Here is a 21,401-nt window from a genome sequence, read left to right as displayed (position 1 = left end):
TTTTTTTCTTACTGACAAAGTTTGTAACAGAGATAACACAAACTTATTTGACTAATAAGTAGAATAAAAGTTGCATTTCTGCATTATAAAGATGCTGGCAACTCTGAAGTCATGCCTCTTTTAATTAAACTAGCAAACTTAAATCTTTTATTTACCAAAGATTATTTTATATCCTGTTAGTTTGAAAAACATTTGGATTAGTTTCTATTACATTTAGAAATATTTTATGTAAACAATAATTAATCAATTAAAATAAATAATCTATTTATTTTAGGCCAATTTAATAGAGCTATTTTAGAAATTAGTTTTGCTGGCCAGCCCAGGTGGCCAAGTGGTTAAGTTCAGTGCCCTCCATTTTGGTGGCCTGGATTATTTGGCTTCCGGGCATGGACCTAAACCATTCATCAGTGGCTATGCTGTGGCACTGGCCCACATACGAAAAGAGGAAGATTGGCAACAGCTTTAGCTCAGGATGAATCTTCCTTAGCAAAAAGAAAAAAATTAATTTTGCTAATACCACCTGGAGGTATAACAATATCAAATATATATATGTATATTAAGCTATATATATAAAATTTAATCCATAGATACTTATAGATACATAGACAGATGCAACCAGAGACCTTAAATAGTTTTTGTTTTAAAATTTTAGCCATGAGATGGATATGGTAATGCAAAACTCACTAGTTTATAAAAGAATAGATGCATCCAACTGCCAAATGGAATAAATCAAGGTTACCTGCTTAGATGGCCAAAGCTTTTTCTACTAATATTTGTGGAGATGACGCTTCAGATGCTAGATTTGGGGCAAGGGTGCTTCTATACTTGTTTGCCTCTTTCTTCCTTTTTTTCTTCAGCCTTATGAATTGAGGATGGTCTAAATAAGAGTTTCTGAAGAAGTTACAAGCCTTTTGAGATAAATAGGGGAGGTTTTGGGGATTGATGAAAGAGAATGGTGGAATCTGAACTGCCTCTAGAGCTGTATTTCCAGTTTTGCAAAGATAAAAAGGACAGTTGCTCTTAATTCCTCAGAATTTGGGTTGTAACTTAAATGGCATCATCATTTGATCTACTGGTCCAGCTATAACATCCTTAATTTACTTCTTTCCCTCTGAGTACATGGTTTTATTTTAACTTATGGAAGAAGACCAATCAAAATTCCTATCAGACTCCAATATCAGCTTCCAATTTGGCCAATTTTTTACCATAAAGCTACTAGAAAAATCTTTCTAAGTATTTCTGACAGTATTAAACAATTCCATGGATAGACGAGGTGCCCTCAAATGTTACTACCTTCCTAAGATCCAGTCATTCCCAAAGATCCCCGCCCCCCCCCAAAAAGAACCAACAGCCTGCATATCCCTGGCAGGCAGAAAGCCAAGCCCTTTGGATACAAAATGAGGCAAGCAAGAAGGCAATAGCTCTCTCTGGGCTAGGAAGGGTCAAAAACCAATGGGCCTGGATTTGGAAAGAAAGTGTGGGGGACTGGAATTGGCTACCCCAAGATATGTCTCTTTGGCATGAGGGTTATTTGGGGCTGGTTACTTTTAATAAACTGCAGACAGGCAAGGAGCTCTGAGGAGGAGAATTTACTACCCTTTGTTAAGAGACATTTACACTGTAAAGGAAATCTCCATCTGCAAAGGTTCCTCCCTCTCTGTACCAGGAAGAAGGGGAATGACCTTATCTCTAGAAACTCTTATCAATGCAGAAGGCAAGGACTTAAATCCGCATAATAATCTTGTTCCTGTTTATTGTACTTGTCTGGTAACCTCCTGTAGCTGACTTCCCCCACCCCCAACATCCTCCCTTGTCTTTAGCTGAAGATGATATTTAAGGTGGGGGCTTCAGCCATTTTGGCAAGTTGCTCAGGTTGCCTGAGCCTCTCCCATGTATGCATGTTATAAAGCTTTGTTTAATTTTTCCTGTCATTCTGTCTCATGTGAATTAAATTCATTCTCCGGCCAGAAGAACGCACAGTGGGTAGAGGAAATGTCTTCCTCCCTTACAGTTTGGCGACTTGGGCAGGATAAAATTTCACTGGCTGGGCACTGCTTGCTCCTGGACTGCTGCAGCCAAGAGATCCCAGACCCCTGAAGAGAGTCAGCAAGAGGTAAGAGTTCTTGCCACATCAGTCTCCCAGATCTCTGCCTGCAGGGTCCAATGGAAGCAAGAGTGGTGAGTTTTTTTGCTCTTCTAAATTTAGATTAGCAGAAGAAAATGTTGGTGAGGCTAGCTTCTTGGATTCAGCAACTCTAGGATTTGATTGAGTACTCACTGGTTTTAGATCCTTTTCCTCCCAGAGATAGTACTTTTCCTTGTCTCTGTCTTTTTGTTGTTTGTCATAAGACACAGGCATCTCTATAAGCCTGTTGTCCAGGCCTTTTATCTTGTTCTATGTCTTGAGAGCTTGGTTTTGCGACCTATCTGGTCTCTGCCATCGGAGGATGCATGTACTGGCATGCATCTTGGTGGCCAGTCAAGTAGACTGGGGTTCTGGGACACACACTCTTTGTCCACCTGTGTTAGCACTCAGGGGAGTTTGTCATAAGAGGTCACAATTGCTTTCATAAGGGGCCTTTGTTGTCTCAAACTTTGTTGCTTGCTGTGCAATGAAGTCCTTTACTTTCTTAGACTATTTTTGGGAGTGAACTTTCTGGATCTCTTTTGGGGATGCCTCTTTGCGTCCTTGGTTAAGCTTTTGGTTGAGTCGCTGTTACGATCCAACTCTTCATTGTGGCCAGACGATGGATCATTTAAATTAGGAAAACTTCTAAATTGGGGGAAAAAATATTGTGAGAGCTCTCATCATAATTTTTATTGGTACCTATGAAAAGGCCAAATTAAAAAGGAAACACAAGAAAATGATGACTAGGATTAAAACCCTGACTCAGGTTACAATTGAATTGACGAAATATAAAAGTCTAAGTGTTGGTAAGATTGTAAAGGTTGGAATGCTTGAGCTGATTTTCTTTATAAAGAGGTTATATCAACTTTGCCTGAGTATGTTTTAAAATGTCTGGCTGGGAATACTTCCCTATCCGATAGTATAAGACCAAGACCTGTTCAGCCCTGGCCATGGGTCCTGCCCCCATGCTGCAGCTCTTCACTGCCCATGGGCCCTGTCCCCATGCTATTTGAATAAAGGAGTACTACTACCAGACCTTGAGAGTCCAAGAAATGTTTCTTTTAACTCCTTGGCTCGCTGAGCCAGCTTGCTTCACCAGTTTGTGAGCTGAAGTTCTAGTCTTCCTTGTGCCTTCCTCTTTTTCAAGGAGGGATCTAAATTCACTTCTCCATCAGGAACTTTCTGGGACAGCTGTATGAATCCACGTTTGCTGCCCGTGGCTACTCTATGAGGCAAATTGTGGCATTCAGCCTGAAGAGAATCAGTACCTTAAGCCTGAGGGTGATGGAGAACAAATTAATCCATTATTTCCTAATCCTGTCTCTAATTATAAATTTTACATGGGTGCAGGTCAATGACTTAAGTCATTAGGATGGTCGCCAATCTCTAAGACTCCCGTGACAGATTTCTTTTCCTAAGGCTGGATTGGAATCCCTCCCTATGGCTCCTGACCACATTCCAAACCACAGGAAAGTCCCAACTGGGATTCTGGTTCAAGGAAAGTACCAAACTCTAACCTTTGATTGAGTATGGGAACCCCTTCTCGGGAGAATGGCTCCAGGATGCAATTGGGTAGAATGTCCACCAGACCAGCAGAAAATTCTTCACTGTTTTTGTCTATTCTTTCACCTTTGGGACAATTCACCAGGCACCTATGACTTCCAGGCATAATAGGGAAGGTATACAAGGGATGCAATGCACGGGGACACCCCCATCCTTGCTATAGGGACCCCACAGGCAGAACGGGTAGGATGCTGTCCTAGGTTCAGGGGAGATTTTCAAAGTAATGGACTTTTTTCTTTCATGTCTCTTAAAAAAAGTTACAGTGGCCATTTTGGGCTCCTTTTGAGCTTTGCAACTGAGAAAATGTTGAGAAAGAAATTTTTAAAGTGTCAAAGGCTCCACCCCTGGGAGCCCCCTTCTCTGGTTTCTGGGCCTGATCACCCCGGCAACCAAGTGGGGTGCCCTCTCTTGGCATTTGACTTGTTAAGCATTTTAGATGCCTACTGAGTCAGTTATGAAGATAGGAGACCTGTGATTTATTCTGTGAACTGTCCTGCCAGTGTTGTGTGCCCCGGCACGGAAACTGTTGTGTGACCCTTATCTCAATAACCCTTGGGGAAGAGGCCATGAGAGTGAGGGATGATCTCTTTTGCTTTCAGTCTGTCACCTCCTCTCTTGTCACCAAGTTGAAGTTAAGTTCAGGCTGGACCTGAGCAGAACCTGGACCTTCTGTACTTAACTCTCAACCCTGGGCAAAGGGAGCCTCAGCCCCCAGCCAGCTGCAGGCCTTTGATTCCTGCCTCCCTGCCTTGCCTTGTGCTGGCTCAGGGACTAAGTGCCCAGGTTAAGTGGGACTTAACTAGATCTTATAACTATGTTGATGCCTGCAGTCAGGCACATTTGCACACTTTCTCTGGCCACTGTCAGTTAGACACCAGCTTTACTGCCATGGGGAATGCCTCAAGCATCCCCAGAGACTCACCCCCTGGGTGCATTTTAACTAGTTGGAAACGCCTTCAACTGGATGGTTTATGTCCAAGAAACTCCATCTAAAAAAATAAAATAAAATAAAATAAAGCTTGAGTGGTTTCTCTTTGCTGTTGTGATGACGTTAATTCCCAGGACCAAAAAAAAAAAACGGGGGGAGAGGAGACCATAAACGTGCCATTGCCAAAAAGAAAAAAAAATCTAGCATCTTGAGTGTCTTCTCCACAAATATTAGTAAAAAGGCTCAAAACAAAATTTGGATTCATAACTAGGGAGCTTTATATTATTGTACCTGATTTATGGCAGTCATTTTTAAAACAATAGGTGTGAAGGCTCTGTGCATGTGTGTCTGTATGTATCTTAGATGTGTGTGATATGTTTACCCCTGGATGGTATGGCCAAAACTAAGAGCTCTGTTTAATTGGCTTAAAGTAAGTGCTTACATAAATTCTAAATGCATTAGAAATTAACCCAATGTCTTTTAAGTTAAGATGATATAGATTAATCTTTGGTTAATGAAAGTTTAAGTTTGTTGGTTTGATTGAAAAGGCATGTCCTGAGCAGTTGGCAGTATTTGGATACGATGCAAACATCCAGCCTGGGTTTACTAGTTTAAAAAGAAGAAAAAAACTCATGCTATCCCTGTTACAAATTTGTCAGCATAATAACTTTAAATGATAGCTAATTTTGTCTAATGTCTCATGAAGTTTTATAGGCAATCTAAATAAGTATTGGGAATGAGTAAACAAAATACATGTGAAAAAGCTAAAAGTATTGGGTAAACTTTTAAAAATAATTACGTCTTATGACATGTATACTTAACTTCCAAAATCTTTTTGGTAATGAAACTTTGAAGTTTGGCTAGGTTAATTTAAATGAATGATGAAATTCGTTGATTACCTAGATCATTTCCAAATAAGATATTAGACATTAATTATTAAATGTAAGTTTATCTACTTTTGGCTTCTTATTGCAAAGAGGCTAAAAGTGTTTGGGCCTATTTGAAAGTATGCCTTGTGTTTTATTGTGGAGTGGCGTGTTTCTAGAAATTAGGAAAAGTGTTTGGAATGTTGATATAAAAGACAGTTCATAATTGCTTAGTTTTTACTAGGGTCTGTAAGGGTTAAAGTTCTATTTAACATATGTAATTAAAGCTACTGGAAATTAATAAGGAAAACAGCTCTGTATTCAAGGAAAGTAAAATATATGTTTTCAGTAAAGAAGGTATAAAGAAAGGAAGTATTTTTGTTTGTTGGGGTAAGAAAGATAAATTTGTCCTAAAGTACTAGAAAGGAAAAAAGGAAAGCATGGAATAAATTCTGAATGCAGAAGAAAGTTATAGAAGGTTTGTGAAAGAAATTCTGAAAAGACTTTTGTACGTGATCAAGCTGGCTAAGATTAAAATGAACCTAATTAAGTAAATGGGTTTTAATATGAAAAAGTAAACTGGTACAAAAATTAGAATTTCTTTTTCTCTCTCAAAAGGATAATTTTCTTGAACTTTTGGCCTGCTCTAAGTCTACCTAAAAGACAGAATCTGGTTTGTTAAAATAATTTCTTATGTTCAGAAAGGAAGAGGTCTCAAGATTTTGACTGTTTTAACTATTTACCCTTGACTATTTCTGTTGTCATTTTGAGTATATACCTGAGCATTGTTTCACAGTGAGCGTTGTTTCCCATCTGAACAAGTGTTTAAAACCTTTTGATATTTTTGACAAGCTTCTTCCTCAAAAATATTCAAATCCTGAATAAAGACTTTCTTTTGTCCTGGAGGAAGGAGTAGGATTACTCTGGGGATTTTCAGAGGGTGCCTGGGACTTCACAGAGAAATTTGCTCTCTCTTCCTATAAGGTGGAAAATTCTAGACTAATGAGGCTTATTTCGTATGTTAAATTACATGAGAAGTATTGTCAGATAAGTGATGATAATCTTTCTTGGGTGGTATTATGTGGGTAAATGTTACTGATATAAATGTTTTAAAATTATATAACATTCCTAAAATTCTGATCTGTCCTGGTTGTCAGCCATAATTCTAATTATTATTTTAAGGTGTTGTATATCCAAAAATAACCAAGTTTCTCTGTCAACTGTCATTTTTAAGTCTTTTGTTATTTACAGTCAGATGTTTTACTCTGATGCTTTTTGCTTTTGCAAATATGTCTTATCTTCAGAGGGATTCATGGAAAGGAGTCTGACACTTACTCTGGAATACAGGTTTCTGGTAAACTTTCAGATCATAAAACTGAACTGGGTAAGAAATTACAGAAATCTAATGGAGAAACTGATGACCTCATAAAACTTCTAACAGAAGATCAAGATCAAGAACTGATTATACAGGACTGTGTGAACTTATGAGACTGATTATAATTTTTTATGACTTTTATTTGAAATATTGTTGATTTTTTGGATGTTTTTCTTTGTTTTCTCAGATTTAAGGAAATCTTTTTCTCTTTTCTCTTGTGCTAACTATGACTTATTATAGCAATTTGGTCAAATTATACCTTCATGAGCAGAACTGAAACATTTATCTTTTTCTCCCTACCTGATCCCTCCAGAATTTGGAAACCTAGCACATGAGTGAGTATGGTTATTTCATGGCAATATAGTTATTTGCATAAGTTCAATAAGAATCTGCTCTCCTTATAACAGGAAACATTGGTTATCTTACCAAAAGCTTTGACTGGAATGTCATATTTGAGAGAAACTTACAGACTCAGATATGACAATCCTGCCTTATTTTGTTGAGGCACTTTCCTTTTATATCCATTTTATGAGAGTTTTTATCATAAGTGGAAGCTGAATCTTGTAAAATGCTTTTTTTGCATCTATTGAGATGGTCATATAATTTTTATTCTTCATTTTGTTAATGTAGTGTATCATGCTGATCGATTTGCAGATGTTGAACCATCCTTACATCCCCAGAATAAATCCCATTTGGTTGTGGTGTATGATCCTTTTAATGTGTTATTGGATTCAGTTTGCTAATATTTTGTTGAGGATTTTTGTATCTGTGTTCCTCAGAGGTACTGGCCTGTAATTTTTTTTGTGTGTGTTCTCCTTGTATGGTTTTGATATTAGGATAATGTTGGCCTCATAAAATGAGTTACGAAACATCCTCTCCTCTTCAGTTTTTTGGGAAGAGTTTAAGAAGGATAGCTATTAAATCTTCTTTGAATGTTTGGTCAAATTCACCAGAGTTCTCTAGCCTGGACTTTTGTTTTTGGGGAGATTTTTGATTACTGTTTCAATCTCCTTATTAGTGATCAGTCTATTCAGATTTTCTATTTCTTCTTGATTCAGTTTTGAAAGGTTATATGATTCTAAGAATTTATCCATTTCTTATGGTTATCTAATTTGTTGGTGTTTACCTTTTCTCTACAGAATTTTCCTATAATCCTTTGTATTTCCATGGTATCTATTGTAATTTCTCCTCTTTCACTTCTGTCTTAATCTCCTTTTTGACCTAGAATACCTTCTTAAAGACTTTGGAATTATAAAATCTCAACAATATTAGAACATGACCTTAAAATACACATTTAATTAAAACACACATTTTTAAACAGAAAATATTTCATTCCCTACACATAGTAATAATTATAAAATCTACATTGGTGGCATAAGAGTATCATAAAAGTCCTTTGAAGCTTTCAGTAATGATTGGACTATCTACATTTGAAAGTCAATTTTTTTTAACATAGCATATTTTTCATACAAATGAAACATTTATCGCTTTGGGGGAATTCAAACACGCAAATACTATTATGGAACTACTGATCAGCATATTATCTCTCTTTATGTCAATCTTCTCAGAACAATATGACTTACACATATATGAATGGAACCAAATGTGAATAAAAATGAATAATTATGAACATTATTTCTCTTCTTCAGATTCATAATTTATTGGAGCTTTTGTTACTTTAGAAAAACAAAAATCCCTGAGAGAAGATGCTTTGCTATTTTTAAACTTCTTATACACACATGTCATGATTAAGGATTGACTTGTCATCAATTTATACTGTAAACTGTTAAAGTATCTTATCATAACATTAATTTAGGTATAAGTCATTTTACTGTCCATTCAAGAGCAGAAATGTCTGACCACAAAGCAGATGGACCTAGTATTTTGCTGAAGTCTAACAACTATTCAGTCAATCAATTTGCTCTCCTGATAGTTAACTTGCCCAAGAAGGCTGTAAAATATTCATTTCACTCCCTTAAAGTCATTCACAAGAGACTGAAGGTTTATATGTCCTACTTCAAGACGGAGCCTTGGCATTTACCTACCTGACGTGGAGAGAGAAGAGGACTTTTGGTAACTGGATAGTAAACCTTAGGTACATAAAAGGAAACTATTTGTTAGGTCAACAAAATGCATCATGACTAGAAAGCTCATTATCTGCAGGGTTTTGTTCTCTTGCTTCCATTTTTTGTAGTTTGAGCCTCTTGTGCTGCCATCCATTGAATTCCCATAAATGGAACTGAACCATGTTGGTACTGCCATCAAGGACTGGCATGGACGACCTGGAAAATGCAAGTGGTTGATGGGTATGTAGAATGAGGGGTATGTGCCTTCAGGGAAAATAAAACTGTCTGTTATAAGTCAGGTCCTAACTCATAATTAAATGATGTTTTCTGACCACTTCAATTTTAGCCAATATTTTCCATACTCCATGTATATTGCACATTTTTTCTTCCTAACTATGTTCCTGAGGCCCAATCGTTTAGAGTTCTGTTATTTTGAATTATGGTATTGAACAGCAAGGGGAGGAATAAGAATTTTCTATTTCACTAGAGGGCACTGGTTATACAATTACTGACATGAAAATAAACTACTTCTCAATACTTTAGAACTTGAATGTAGTAAATAAAACCATCAATGTGATTTATGTCTAGATCTTCAAAGATAGGAGATTTCTACTAGAAGCCTTAAAGTTTTATCTTGGTTTTAGTGAGAAATGGAATTTTTAGACCATTAGCTTGGAACTATTTTAAAGGCTTCAATGATCTGCCAACAGCATCACAAAGCAGTAGGACACCTTAGTGTTCTCTAACCACTCAGAAGGAAGGAGAGAAGGAAGAACAGACAAAAATGATAGAAGGAAGGAAGAGAGTGAGGAAGAAGGGGACAGAGGAAGAGAAGAAGGGAGACAGGGTCAACATGTACAAAGCAGCTCCATTCTCTAACCTACGGGTTTAATATTGAGCTTGCATAAATTCACAGAATTATCACAGAGTATAAGCTTCCCTAAGTTTACATCTGATAGGGCAGAAGTGTTCTTTCTCTTCTGTGTACTTTTCCAGGTAGGAACAGCACAGCTCATCATGCAGCTGCTCAAGTCCAGTTCCACAGAATATGATGCTACCAGATCAGCTGTCCCTAGGGCAAAGACAGAACTTCTGGAATTTAAGAATTGTCCCAATTTCAAAGCATCTGATCTCTGTTCTTGCATTTCTTTCCCCTTTCCAAGTACAGTTAAGTTCAATGATAGAGCCCGGTGGCCTCATCCACAATAAGCTGACTCTTCGAAGTTCCAAATGGGAAGATGAGATCAAGCATGTTCATTCTGGATTTTTCTTGATGGGAGAATAGCTAAAATTTGGGAGAAAATTTAGATTCGTATTCAGAGAAGTGAAGTGTGTACTGAACGTGATCAATAAAGTATTGTCTAAAGAAGCTTTAATATTAAGCTCAGGAGCCCATCTGGGTCTTTCGGGCCAATGAGGAATTGAGTTTACTGGAAATTTTGAGAAATGAATACTCCCCCTCCAAAATTCCATTATACTTGAAAGTTAACAGCCTAAAACTATTGCACATTTCAAGCTGTTTGCTGAGTCTGGAAGCTTTGTGATTCAGATTAATCCCATGGTGACTGCCTCCACCCCCATTGTTTTCTTTATTAAGAAGCAAAGATCCCCATATGTCTCTATGTGAGACAGAATGACTCAGGTGTTTTATATTTAATGCACCCTTGGATAGCTGCTTTAGATTTTATATGCTGGTATAAGAGCACAGCAATCGACTGTGACACCGTCTGTTGATGAAATGTAGAGAACAGCCCTTGAGACAGAGTTTTATGTTCTAGTTGAAAATATGCAGAAAATCTGAATCTGCTCAATGCTATTATTTGCCAATATCTCTCAAATGGACTCGGTTCCAGCGTTAAATCTAATCAAATAATGGAAGTGATGAGACTGCGCCATCACTGTAGAGGTCAGACGCAAGATGCTCATCCTCTAATACTCCTCAGCAACCAGCAACGTATTTACAAGAACTTATGGTCAGCACTGAAAGGAAGACTATGTGAGAAAATTTCCATTTTTCAAAGATGAGGTCTGCCAACATTACCTACAATCACATTCTTTTCTCTATAGACTATGACTTTAATACATGTATGGGAACTTTGTCTGAGGTATGTTGTTTGTACAGGCCTCCAAATCTCAGTCCAGAAAGTTGGAGTGAGAAAAGAGTAGTCACCCAGTTTCATTTTCATACATGATTTTTTTTTTTTGAGGAAGATTAGCCATGAGCTAACTACTGCCAGTCCTCCTCTTTTTGCTGAGGAAGACTGGCCCAGAGCTAGCATCCATGCCCATCTTCCTCCACTCTATATGTGGGATGCCTACCACAGCATGGCTTTTGCCAGGCGGTGCCATGTCTGTACCTGGGATCCGACCCGGCGAACCCCTGGCCACTGAGAAGCTGAACGTGTGAACTTAATTGCTGAGCCAATGGGCCAGCCTCCATACATGAATTTTTTAATTCTAATTATCAGTGAGTTTTAGCACCATTCACCTAGTCAAAAGGTTTGATTCTCCATTGATACCTTCTGAAACTCATTCTCCATTCATATCTTTAAAATTCCATGGTCAACAGGTCCTATAGACTCCACCTTCTAAATATTTATTTCTGTCTCTTCTTCTATTAATTTCTTAATGGAATCTCAATAGCTCTGCCTGCATTACAGTACTAGATTCATAATTAATCACCTGCACCCAGGGCCCCCTCTCCCTCATCCATTACCTATAAAACTCTTGTCCAAACTGGAGTTGAGGTAAACAATTGCGCCGGACAAAGTTAAACAGTCAAGGAAGATTTTATTCTAGACTACTGCAATAGGGAAGAGAGACCGAACTCAATTCTGGTGAAACCAAAGGCTGGAGAGTTTTTAGGAGATAGGATGGGAGGAATTGTATGCCACCCTGACACTCCTGTTTGCTTATTGTTCTTACCCAAAAGAAAAGTAAACTTTCTCCTGTCTTTGTGAAAGGAGGTAGTTTTCCAACTTGGAACAAGTAGCCCGTGCAAGTTAGGCTCCTACCTCCCATGGCACCTGGGAGACAGAGGAGGTGTCTTCCTGGATGATTACATTGCAAAGACATGGCACTCAGGTCCTTGAGAAAGACATTCCCTGGGTTGTAAAACTGGCAAGAGGCTTTTAAGATAATTTACATACATTTGAAAGGGACAGAAAGAGAATTTGCAATTACAAGTTTTCTAAAATAAATGTTCTAAGAAAAGGGAGGTCAGGGACCTATAGACAGGAAGAAATCCACCTAATGTTTAGACAATCTGAAGGGAACTTTAAGGCCATCTTGGTCACCGGCAGCAGGGAGATCTTTCTAAAACACAAATATGGACATATCTGTTACCTGCTTAAGAATCTTTGCTTCCTGTTCTCGTATAGGATACAACGGAAATTCCTAACTTGTCCTGTAAGAAAATTTTCATCATCTGATGCCCTAACTACTTTTCTGTGCCTCTGTGCTTTAGACAAATTGGAGTATTTCTAAATTTCTAAATATAAGGAATCTTTCTTGGCTCTGTGCCTTCATGCCATGGCACATGCTGTTCTTTCTATTGAGGATACTTTTCCCTGCATTGTTCGCCTACCCAACTCACAGTCCTTGTTTTGTTACTGCCTCTGTGAAGCCTATCCCACATGAAGCTATTTACTCCTCCCCTGACCACATTGCAACGTTTACATATGTAGGGGAGGAGGACATTTCCTCTCCCCAAATGTGGGTTCGTCTGGCTGGAGAACGAATTAAATTCACGTGAGACAGAATAGCAAGAGAAAGTTAAACAAAGCTTTATGAGGAACCATGGCCCAGGGCCTTTCTTCCCGAAGGAAGAAAGGGCACTGAAGAAGTGGGGTGCACATAGTGGTTATATACCCCCAAACAGGGTGTTTCACATGTGATTGAAATGTCCCTCCCACAATAGTCACAAGATTGCCCTGTCACACAGCGCTTGATAGACACAGCAGGTAATAGTCTGCTATCTCGGTGGGCTAACAGGAGGCAAGTCGATTGTCTGGAGCTGGGCGGTCACAGGTGAGCGCAGCAATCAGTTCCTAGCCTAAGGAAAGATGCTTAATCCTTAAGAAATGCCAGCGTTGGGAGGGGGAGGGAAGTTAGTTACAGGAGGTTACCAGACTAGCACAATAAAATTCAGATTTTAAGTCCTTGCCTTTGGTATTGACTAAGATTTTCTAGAGAGAAGGTCATCATCTCCTTTCTTCTTCCTGGTACAGAGAGGGAGGCACATTTTACAGATAGAGATTTACCTTACAAATGTAAACGTGTCCTAACAAAGGGCAAGTTCCATTCCTCCTTTCCTGTCCCAGTTTATCAAAAACAATCAGCCTCAAATAATCCTGATGCCAAAGAGACATATCTTGGGGTGGCCAATTCCAGGTCCCCACACATAATTCTAGCACAGGTTATAAAGTTGTATTTTCATGGGGTGTTTCTGAGTCTTCTCTTGGGGATTGGAGCAGGAAAAGGTAGAAATTGCATATTTTTCATATCATCTTCCCAGCAACCATCATAGTGCCAATTATCTTCAAAGTAATCCTTAATATCTTTTAACTAAATTAAAGATGCAGTTCTTAGAAATAATACCAGGACCTACAAATGGAGCTCTTAAATGATCTCAATGGTAACAAGTCACCATCTTTTGATAATACAATTTTTAAAAATAATAATCAAATGTAATGTGGGACTATTTGAATAAAGAACATGATTAAGCCAATTTTTAAAAATCTGTAATAAATATTTTTTCCTGTGATTTTTAAAATGAGCTCTTAAGTCTTTATGCAAAAAGCATTTCATTTAAATGAGGACCTAGGTCCAAGGACTTGCAAAGACAACACTGATTTAGATAAATGAGATTGATAATGTTTGTTAACAAATTAGCCTCAGTACTCTGTGTTTGCACAGCAGCTCTGGGTAGGGTAGGGCTATGTCCCATGTGAGTTCTTAGTAAGTACATGTTGACTAAATATTTTGGAATATCTCATTGTTTAAGACATCACAGCAAAATAGGGATTAAATCCCCTGGCTTAAAATGTTTAACACATTTGCAGCACTGTGAAATCATGCTCCGTGCGATAATGAATCCGTTAGTCAGGCTTCCTGTAACGCTCTGACGCTTCCCCACCGAACAGATGCCTTACACCTGCTAGTGAAAGAACTTCGCTCACTAAGTGTTCTTAGTTCAATTTAAAGTTGGGTTCATATCTGTGAACATGAATTATTTAAATCCCAAAAGTCTGACAAGGAAAAAGACACTCTTTAAAAGTCCTTTAATAGATAACACAAATCTGGCTGTATTAACCCCATAGAGGGAGAAATGAATCAGCTCATGTCTAGTTATAAAAACAAGATTGAAAAATTTTTTAAAAAACGTATTGTTAAATATAATTTACAAACAATGAAATATAAAAATCTTCAGTGTGCATGTTAAAGATTTAGACAAATGCATCCATTAGTATAATCCACACCTCCATCGAGGCACAGAATATTTTCATTACCACAGAAATTTCCCTCATGCCCTTCCCAGTTAGAGCCCCAACAAGGCAAATACCATAGATTTGTTCTGCCTATTCTAGAACTTCATGTAAATGGAATCTGACAAGGCGTACTTTGTTGGGTCTTTTCTCTTTCATTTAGCATAATGGTTTTGGTGAATTTTATAATGCTGAATCTCAAGATTCACCCATGTTATTGAATGTTTTAGCAATTTGTTCCTTTTTATTACTGAGTAGTATTTAATTGTATGACTATACACCTTTTGTTAATTCATTCTTTTGTTAGTGGACACCCCAGTCTGTTTCCAGTTTGGGGATATTATGAATAAAACTGCTATAAAAAGTATTGTACCTAAGAGAGCAATTGCTGAATTATATGAAAGTACATGCTTACCATCATAAGACATTGTCAAACTGTTTTTCAAAGTTGTTGTACTATTTAACACACCAAGAAGCAATCAACAAGAGTCCTCGTTGCTCTATATACTCTCCAACATTTGGTGGTATCCATCTTTTTCATTGTAACCATTCTAGTTGATGTGCAGTAGAATCTCATTGTAGTTTTGAATTCCATTTCCCTAATAGTTAATGATTTTGAGAAAATTTTCATATGCTTATTGGCCATTTGTGTCTCTTCTCTAATGAAGTACCTGTCAAGTCCTTTACACATTGAGTTCTTTGTCTTCTTCTTATTAAGTTGTAAGAGTTCCTTATGTATTTCGGGAAAAAAAATCCTTTGTCAGATATCTGTGTTAAGAATACTTTCCCCAGTCTGAGACTTGTCTATTTATTTTCTTAATGGTGAATTTTCATGAGCAGAAGTTTTAGTTTTTATGATGCGCAGTTTATCAATATTTTTCTTTTATGGTTGATGCTTTCTCAGTCTGCTATAGGAAACTTTTGCCTAAATCAAAGTAGTAAAGATTGTCTTATGATATCTTCTAGAAGTTTTATAGTTTTAGGTCTAAGTCTATACTCCATTTCAAATTATTTTCCATTTATGGTGTGAAATATTCTTTTTTTCTGTATGGATATCCGGTTCTTGGTATCTTAGTTTGAAACCATTTGGTCTTATATATGCACGTCTGTTTCCAGACTTTTTAGGTGGTAGAAGCCACTGCCTGGTCTCCAGTGTTAGATGGGGTGTTTTCTTCCTTAATCATAGTGTGTCTGCACTGTGAGAGGAGTGTCTCTCAGTTCTTGGTCCTCCAGCAGTGGGTGACTGCCATCACATAGCACTTGGTGGAAGGTTGAGAGTTCCTGTGAAGTTCCTCTCAGATCTCCTTCCCGCCATCATATTTAGGCAGACTCCATATGTGTGCACCTCAGAAGGGTCTTTCTCAGCTGTCTTGCCCCATCCGCAGTCATAGACTGCTGCCCTTTCTTATTCAGTATAAGGCCTGGAGTGTGGGAGAGTTTCTCTCAGTTCTTTTGCTCTGCCCTCAGACTACAGCAGGCTGGGGCACTTGCACCTCGGAAGGGTCTCTCAGTCTCCTCCCCTGCCACTGATCTCTGTAGTGAGCACTCAGTGAAGCTCTGTGTTAAGGAGTTGGCAGGTAGTGCAGATTCCCCTGTGCACGGTACCATCAGGGTTTCTAACCTCTTATACCAGCCTACCCTCAGCCTTTAAAAGTCCTTAAAAGTTCACTTGTCTTCCTACTATGTTTATGGAAGTTTCCTCTTCTCCTTGCTGCTCTGCCAAGGAGAAAAATATCCATGGATTCCATCTCTCCTAGGAGAATTTGGCACTTCTCATATTTTAATTCATTATTTTACTTTGAAACCTTAGGTCTTTGATGGGTTTCAAATACTAAATTTTTTTTTAGATTATCTGGCTTGTTCTCATTTTGTGAGTGATCAAGCTCAGCAAAATCAAAAATATGGTAGAGGGGTAGCCTTCTCCATCAATAATTCTGCAACACCAAAGGACGTGTCTCCTGACCTTAGCCCTCCAAAATATTTAACATACTTTGTTAAAAATTGTGGAGAGTGTAGTAGTTCTTGCAGCCACTAAACCAGCAATTTCTTCCTCTGAAGGAAGATATTTTATAGGATTCTCAGCAGTTTTGTAAAGTATAATAATTAGGCTTTGTTTTAATTGTGAGAACATTTTTTTCCCTGATAGCCTCAAAATATTAACACAGTGTGACAAATATCATATGACTTCTGAGTTGTACTAACATCGTTCCTGTTACCAATGTTATTAGAGCTAATTCACTTAAAAATAAGCAACAAACATGCTGTTTAGCAGAATAGGTTGCACTATTGGCTCATTAGTGAACAGCATTTACTTAATAATGATAATTAAACCCTGCGTATTAATTTAGCCCCAAATTTTGGTGTTTCTGAGAGGAAGCGTGTTGGTGGGAAAAGGGGTAAATGAAAGTGCAAAATCCTCATTTTTCCAGAGAAGAAAGCCAATGGATAACATCTAGGATTAAAAATTCTATTCTGTTTAGAAATAAAGTATAAATTTAGTATTTTGAAATGTGAAGAGAGTTCTGGAAATGAATAGCAGTGATAGGTTTCAGCATTGTGAATGTATTTCATTGCACTGAGTTGTACATGTTAAAAATGGTTAAAATAATAAATTTTATGTTATGTATATTTTATCACAAAATAATAAATTTTATGTTATGTATATTTTATCACAATGAGAAAAAAGAAAGAAAAGAAATGAAAGTGCTCAAAGGATCAAAGTCCCTGAAATTAAAACTTTCACAGTAAATATAGAAAAATCAGTTTCATAACTCAAAAAAAAAAAAAGAAATATGAAGAGAAACGTGAAAGTGTTAAAAATATTGATAGTGGATGTCACCTGGGAGCAGGACTCAGCCACGAGGCGTGGGACTGCTTTTGTTTCAATCCTAAGACTTCGTGTGCTATTTGGCTTGTGCAAAATTACAAACGTGGATTATTCTGACTGAAAAATGAGACAAATTTAATAGAACAGAGCTGTCATGTGTGAGCCCCATAGACACATCTGTACTGTTACCTTTTCTCCCTGACACATTTTAAGGCAACACCTAATTCCTCAATTTTGAATATTAGTGAGATTTTTGCACTTTATATGGGGAGAAGAAAACCAACCGTAGAAAAAGATCTCATGAACAGGCTGAGATGTGCTTTATTTTGTAATACCAACTCCTAAGTTTATATAATCACAAGTAACAGATAGTTCCAAATAAATTGCCCCCTCTTTCTAATGTAATATTTTGTGCAGGTAAAAACACCGTTAAGGGCAGCACTAGAGGAAAACTAAAAGTCCTCACGTTAGCTGAGAAGGCACACACAGACGGAGAGCACAGTCCATTCCCCTTTGACTTAGTGGGAAGGCAATTCAACACGTTGGAGAGAATGAGAAAAGAAGGAGAAAGTGGGATAGTTTAAGGTGAGCTAGTTTATTACCGAGTTAGAGACTGTTCAATGTCTTCTGGAACTGCCAACATGTCACAAAGCACCACCTCCCACCTCAAAGTTTAAGACCAAAAGAAATACACCCTATTTCTTCACCCACTTAAAAAATCTTTAAAAAATCATTTCCACTTGCACTGAATCAGAAAGACAAGTATTTGAGAGAAGACAAGGACTTTCTGAGTCATCACTTCCTACTAGATTGTCTTGCGAAGAAAACAGATTTGCAAGAAATTTCCTTTTTCTCTCATAGCCTCCTACTTGATAGGTAGAGAATTGCTAAGCAATCAGATCCACTTGTTTGTTTTTCAGGATTTGAAAAACAAATTAAATAGAATTCTTCTACATATTGACGCCAACTTTTCTTTCTTTGAGGAGGCCACAAATTTTTGCCTAAACTTGAGGACCTCTTGGAGTTGATGCAATGCAAGTGGCCATAACCAAACAGACTTCCTTGAAATTTCTTTCTAAGAGGAGTTAATACATTTTTAACTTGAGTATGCTTTCTTGGGGTAGATAATTAGTATCTATAAGTGCTTATCTTAAATCTTCCTTAAAATCATTTGGCATTATTAAGTGGGATCCAGGGACAGTGTTCTCTTCCTACTTAAAATGCAAAAACATGAAAATGAACTCTAATTTATGCACACTTTCTCTATTTCTCTAAATAGAGAAAGTGTGCATTTAGGTATCTAGATTGTTCGGTTCAGTTGAGACCAAGGCTGAAATTCTGATATTTTACATTAGTCCTATTAGCTCTGCTCAGAGAAAAACCATTTTAGAGTTCTTGTGTTGCTTCTATATGTGCAGACCCAAATCTCAGTGATGCCGACATAAAGAAACTCACAAGACGATGGCAATTTAAAAATTTACAATGAAATGTCTCACTGCCAAGGGACCAGACACATGCGTCCTCAGGCCTGCACCTCCTCTCCTGTGGGCAAGTCAACAGGAAGCCAGCTTTTATTCAGAGATTTGCTCTCCTTGAGCAGCAAGTCAGAGCAAAGGGAGTAAGTAAAGTTCAAATGTTTAGTGAAGTTCAGGCTCTGAGAGGCTGGTACAAGTGTCACTGTGACAGGAATATAGCCATCTCTGGCAATGAATAGTTCAAATCTTGAGCCAAGGAGTCCTTTTTCCAGGGAGCAGATATGTGGGCTTTCCCTGCATTTGCTTGACTCTCCTTTGTTTTTGTTCCATTGATGACCAAAGCTTCTTATCGCAGACACAATTCTTTTCAGTTATATTAACTCTATCCATACAGTTATATTCTACTCACTGCCTTTTTAAAAGATGTTAGAAACCCTAAATTCACCCCTCTGAGCAAGGTAAAACTTTTCTCTTACATGTTCTTCCAAACATAATCTTCAATGTTATTTTTCCTGTTAGAATTACTAATATCAGCACAGGATGTTCTTGGTCTGCTCAAATAACAAGATTAACAGGTATAAGAAGAAAAAAGAATAGAGAGACTCTAGAAAGAGATCTAAGTATACATGTAAAAGAATCATCATTTAGGGGCCGGCCCCGTGGCTGAGTGTTTAAGTTCGTGTGCTCCGCTTTGGTGGCCCAGGGTTTTGCCAGTTCGGATCCTGGGCACAGATACGGCACTGCTCATCAGGCCATGCTGAGGTGGTGTCCCACATGCCACAACTAGAAGGACCCACAACTAAAATATACAACTATTTACTGGAGGAATTTGGGGAGCAAAAGCAGGAAAAAAAAAAAGAAGATTGGCAACATTTGTTAGCTCAGTGCCAATCTTTAAAAAAAAAAAGAATCATTTAATAAAATGCAACTGGTTAACCTTTTGGGGAAATATTTAACTTAGAGTAAAGGGTCAAATTGTTTCAAAACCAAAATGAAACCAAAAACCTACCTGGAAGAAAGATATATGGACTTAAGTTTGGGCTGGAAAGCCTTTCCAAGCAAGATAGCAATGGCTGCAACTACGAAGAAAATATTTGATCAATTTGGCTGCAATTACATGGACATTAAAACCTTCCTGTCAAAAACATGACAAACATAGTTGATAATATGCTCTGAGTCCTTTTTATGTCCACAAACCTTTTTGAAGGAAGTAGACATAGATTTTTTATTTCAGTGTTCACTCACTCTCTACTCTAGGTTGTACTAATGAGAGAGGATGCACAAAAGAAATGATGAGAAGAAAAGTGCTGATCTATTTTATATTGGCCAGTGCTTAATATTACCCCTCCCCCTATCCTCCTCTCATAAACACTGACACGTGGCATCAGACTGAGAGCATAGCTTAGGCCAGGAGTCTCAGGTAAGACTTATTTCCCAATCCCTAACCTTTGAACCTGACCCAACTTACCCATCCAACCATAAAAACCTGGAGCCAAGAGAGAATTATATTTTCAACTCAGTCAGTCACAATCAGAACAAAGAGATCTGAGAGTATGACTGGTTCAAAGAGAGTTAGATAGATGGTCAGGCCCAGACCAAAGTACTGGATGCCAGACAAGTGTGAGACAAGGCAGGAGGCCACGATACACTCAAATCTGACTTTTAATTTAAAGAACCTAACTGTTAGTGGAAAAAGCCCTCTAACCAATTAGATTAGCCACTCTTCCTTCTGGAAGAGGGTGGAGAATGGGACGTGGAAAGGTCAGATGTAACTCCTCCAACATTCCCTAAATGAGGGAGCTGGGGTATGTTCAGTCTTTCTTATGGGCAGAAGCAGAAACGTGAGGAGAAGGGCAGAAGGGTCCCATTCAGCAGTGATGCATCCTTAAATTTATCCACATCCTTTGACTGAGAGGTATATATCTTAAAGGAATAATGAAAGGATGCAAAAAGATTTCTCTCAAGGATACTTGTTGAAGAGACAGTTTATAACAATTAAAAGAGTGTAAAGTAACCAATTCCAACAATAGAAAAAAAAAGGCCTTTACTAAGAGAGTATATTACATTAATACAATAGAAAGCTGTATGGCCACTAAAATGAGATTCACAGTAAATTAGGTGAAAATAAATTATAAAATATTATATACAATATAATCTTATTTTTATATTTGAGAAATGCACATCTATAAAAATGGAATGTTTTAAAAATAACTGTTCACAGTGATTATCCCTAAGTGGTAGTACTATGTATGATTTTAATTTTTCATTTGCTAAAATTGGAATTATCTAGTCTTCCCAAAGCAAACATATAGGACTCACATCATTTAAGAAAAAAATTAGTGAAAGAAGAACAGTTGATTGGGTCAATTACGATGAGAGGGACAGCTGCGTGAGGAATTGGGGAACAATTCATTTATGCAGGAACCGCTTCCCAACAACTCAATAATTGACTCAAAAAACTTATTTCGTGCCTCCTATTAGGAATTGTTATTGGCCTCTCTTAAACAGTTTTCTTCTAAAATAAATGTCATCTGGTTTGACTTTTTCCTTTTTGACCCTACATGATTCACTGTCATTGTTAGGTGAACTAATTTTGGAGATCTGCAGATTCATTCATCTATGCATCCAGTCACACTCATTTCCAAGTGGAATGAGTGCATGATTTACTAGTGCCCTGAAGATGCAAA

The 21,401-nt window shown here is 37.7% G+C and overlaps 1 long non-coding RNA gene across 5 annotated transcripts in view; it reads left to right on the top strand.

The window, feature by feature from the left end:
• The first annotated feature begins 1,781 nt into the window (after positions 1 to 1,781).
• The window catches only part of LOC106839932 (uncharacterized), a 29,653-nt gene continuing 10,033 nt past the window's right edge, over positions 1,782 to 21,401 (top strand). For 2 of the 5 annotated variants that reach the window (XR_011501933.1, XR_011501935.1), the window contains exons 1-2: positions 1,782 to 2,178; positions 9,055 to 9,166. This is a non-coding gene — a long non-coding RNA (uncharacterized lncRNA). Of the gene's footprint in view, positions 9,167 to 21,401 lie in introns of all 5 variants that reach the window. The other 3 variants (XR_011501932.1, XR_011501934.1, XR_006525016.2) reach the window with 2 other exon arrangements.

This window comes from Equus asinus, chromosome 3 (genome assembly GCF_041296235.1).
Source record: "Equus asinus isolate D_3611 breed Donkey chromosome 3, EquAss-T2T_v2, whole genome shotgun sequence".
Taxonomy (NCBI): domain Eukaryota; kingdom Metazoa; phylum Chordata; class Mammalia; order Perissodactyla; family Equidae; genus Equus; species Equus asinus.
Note: the sequence above shows the minus strand (reverse complement) of the source record. Positions and strands in the feature narration are given on the sequence as shown.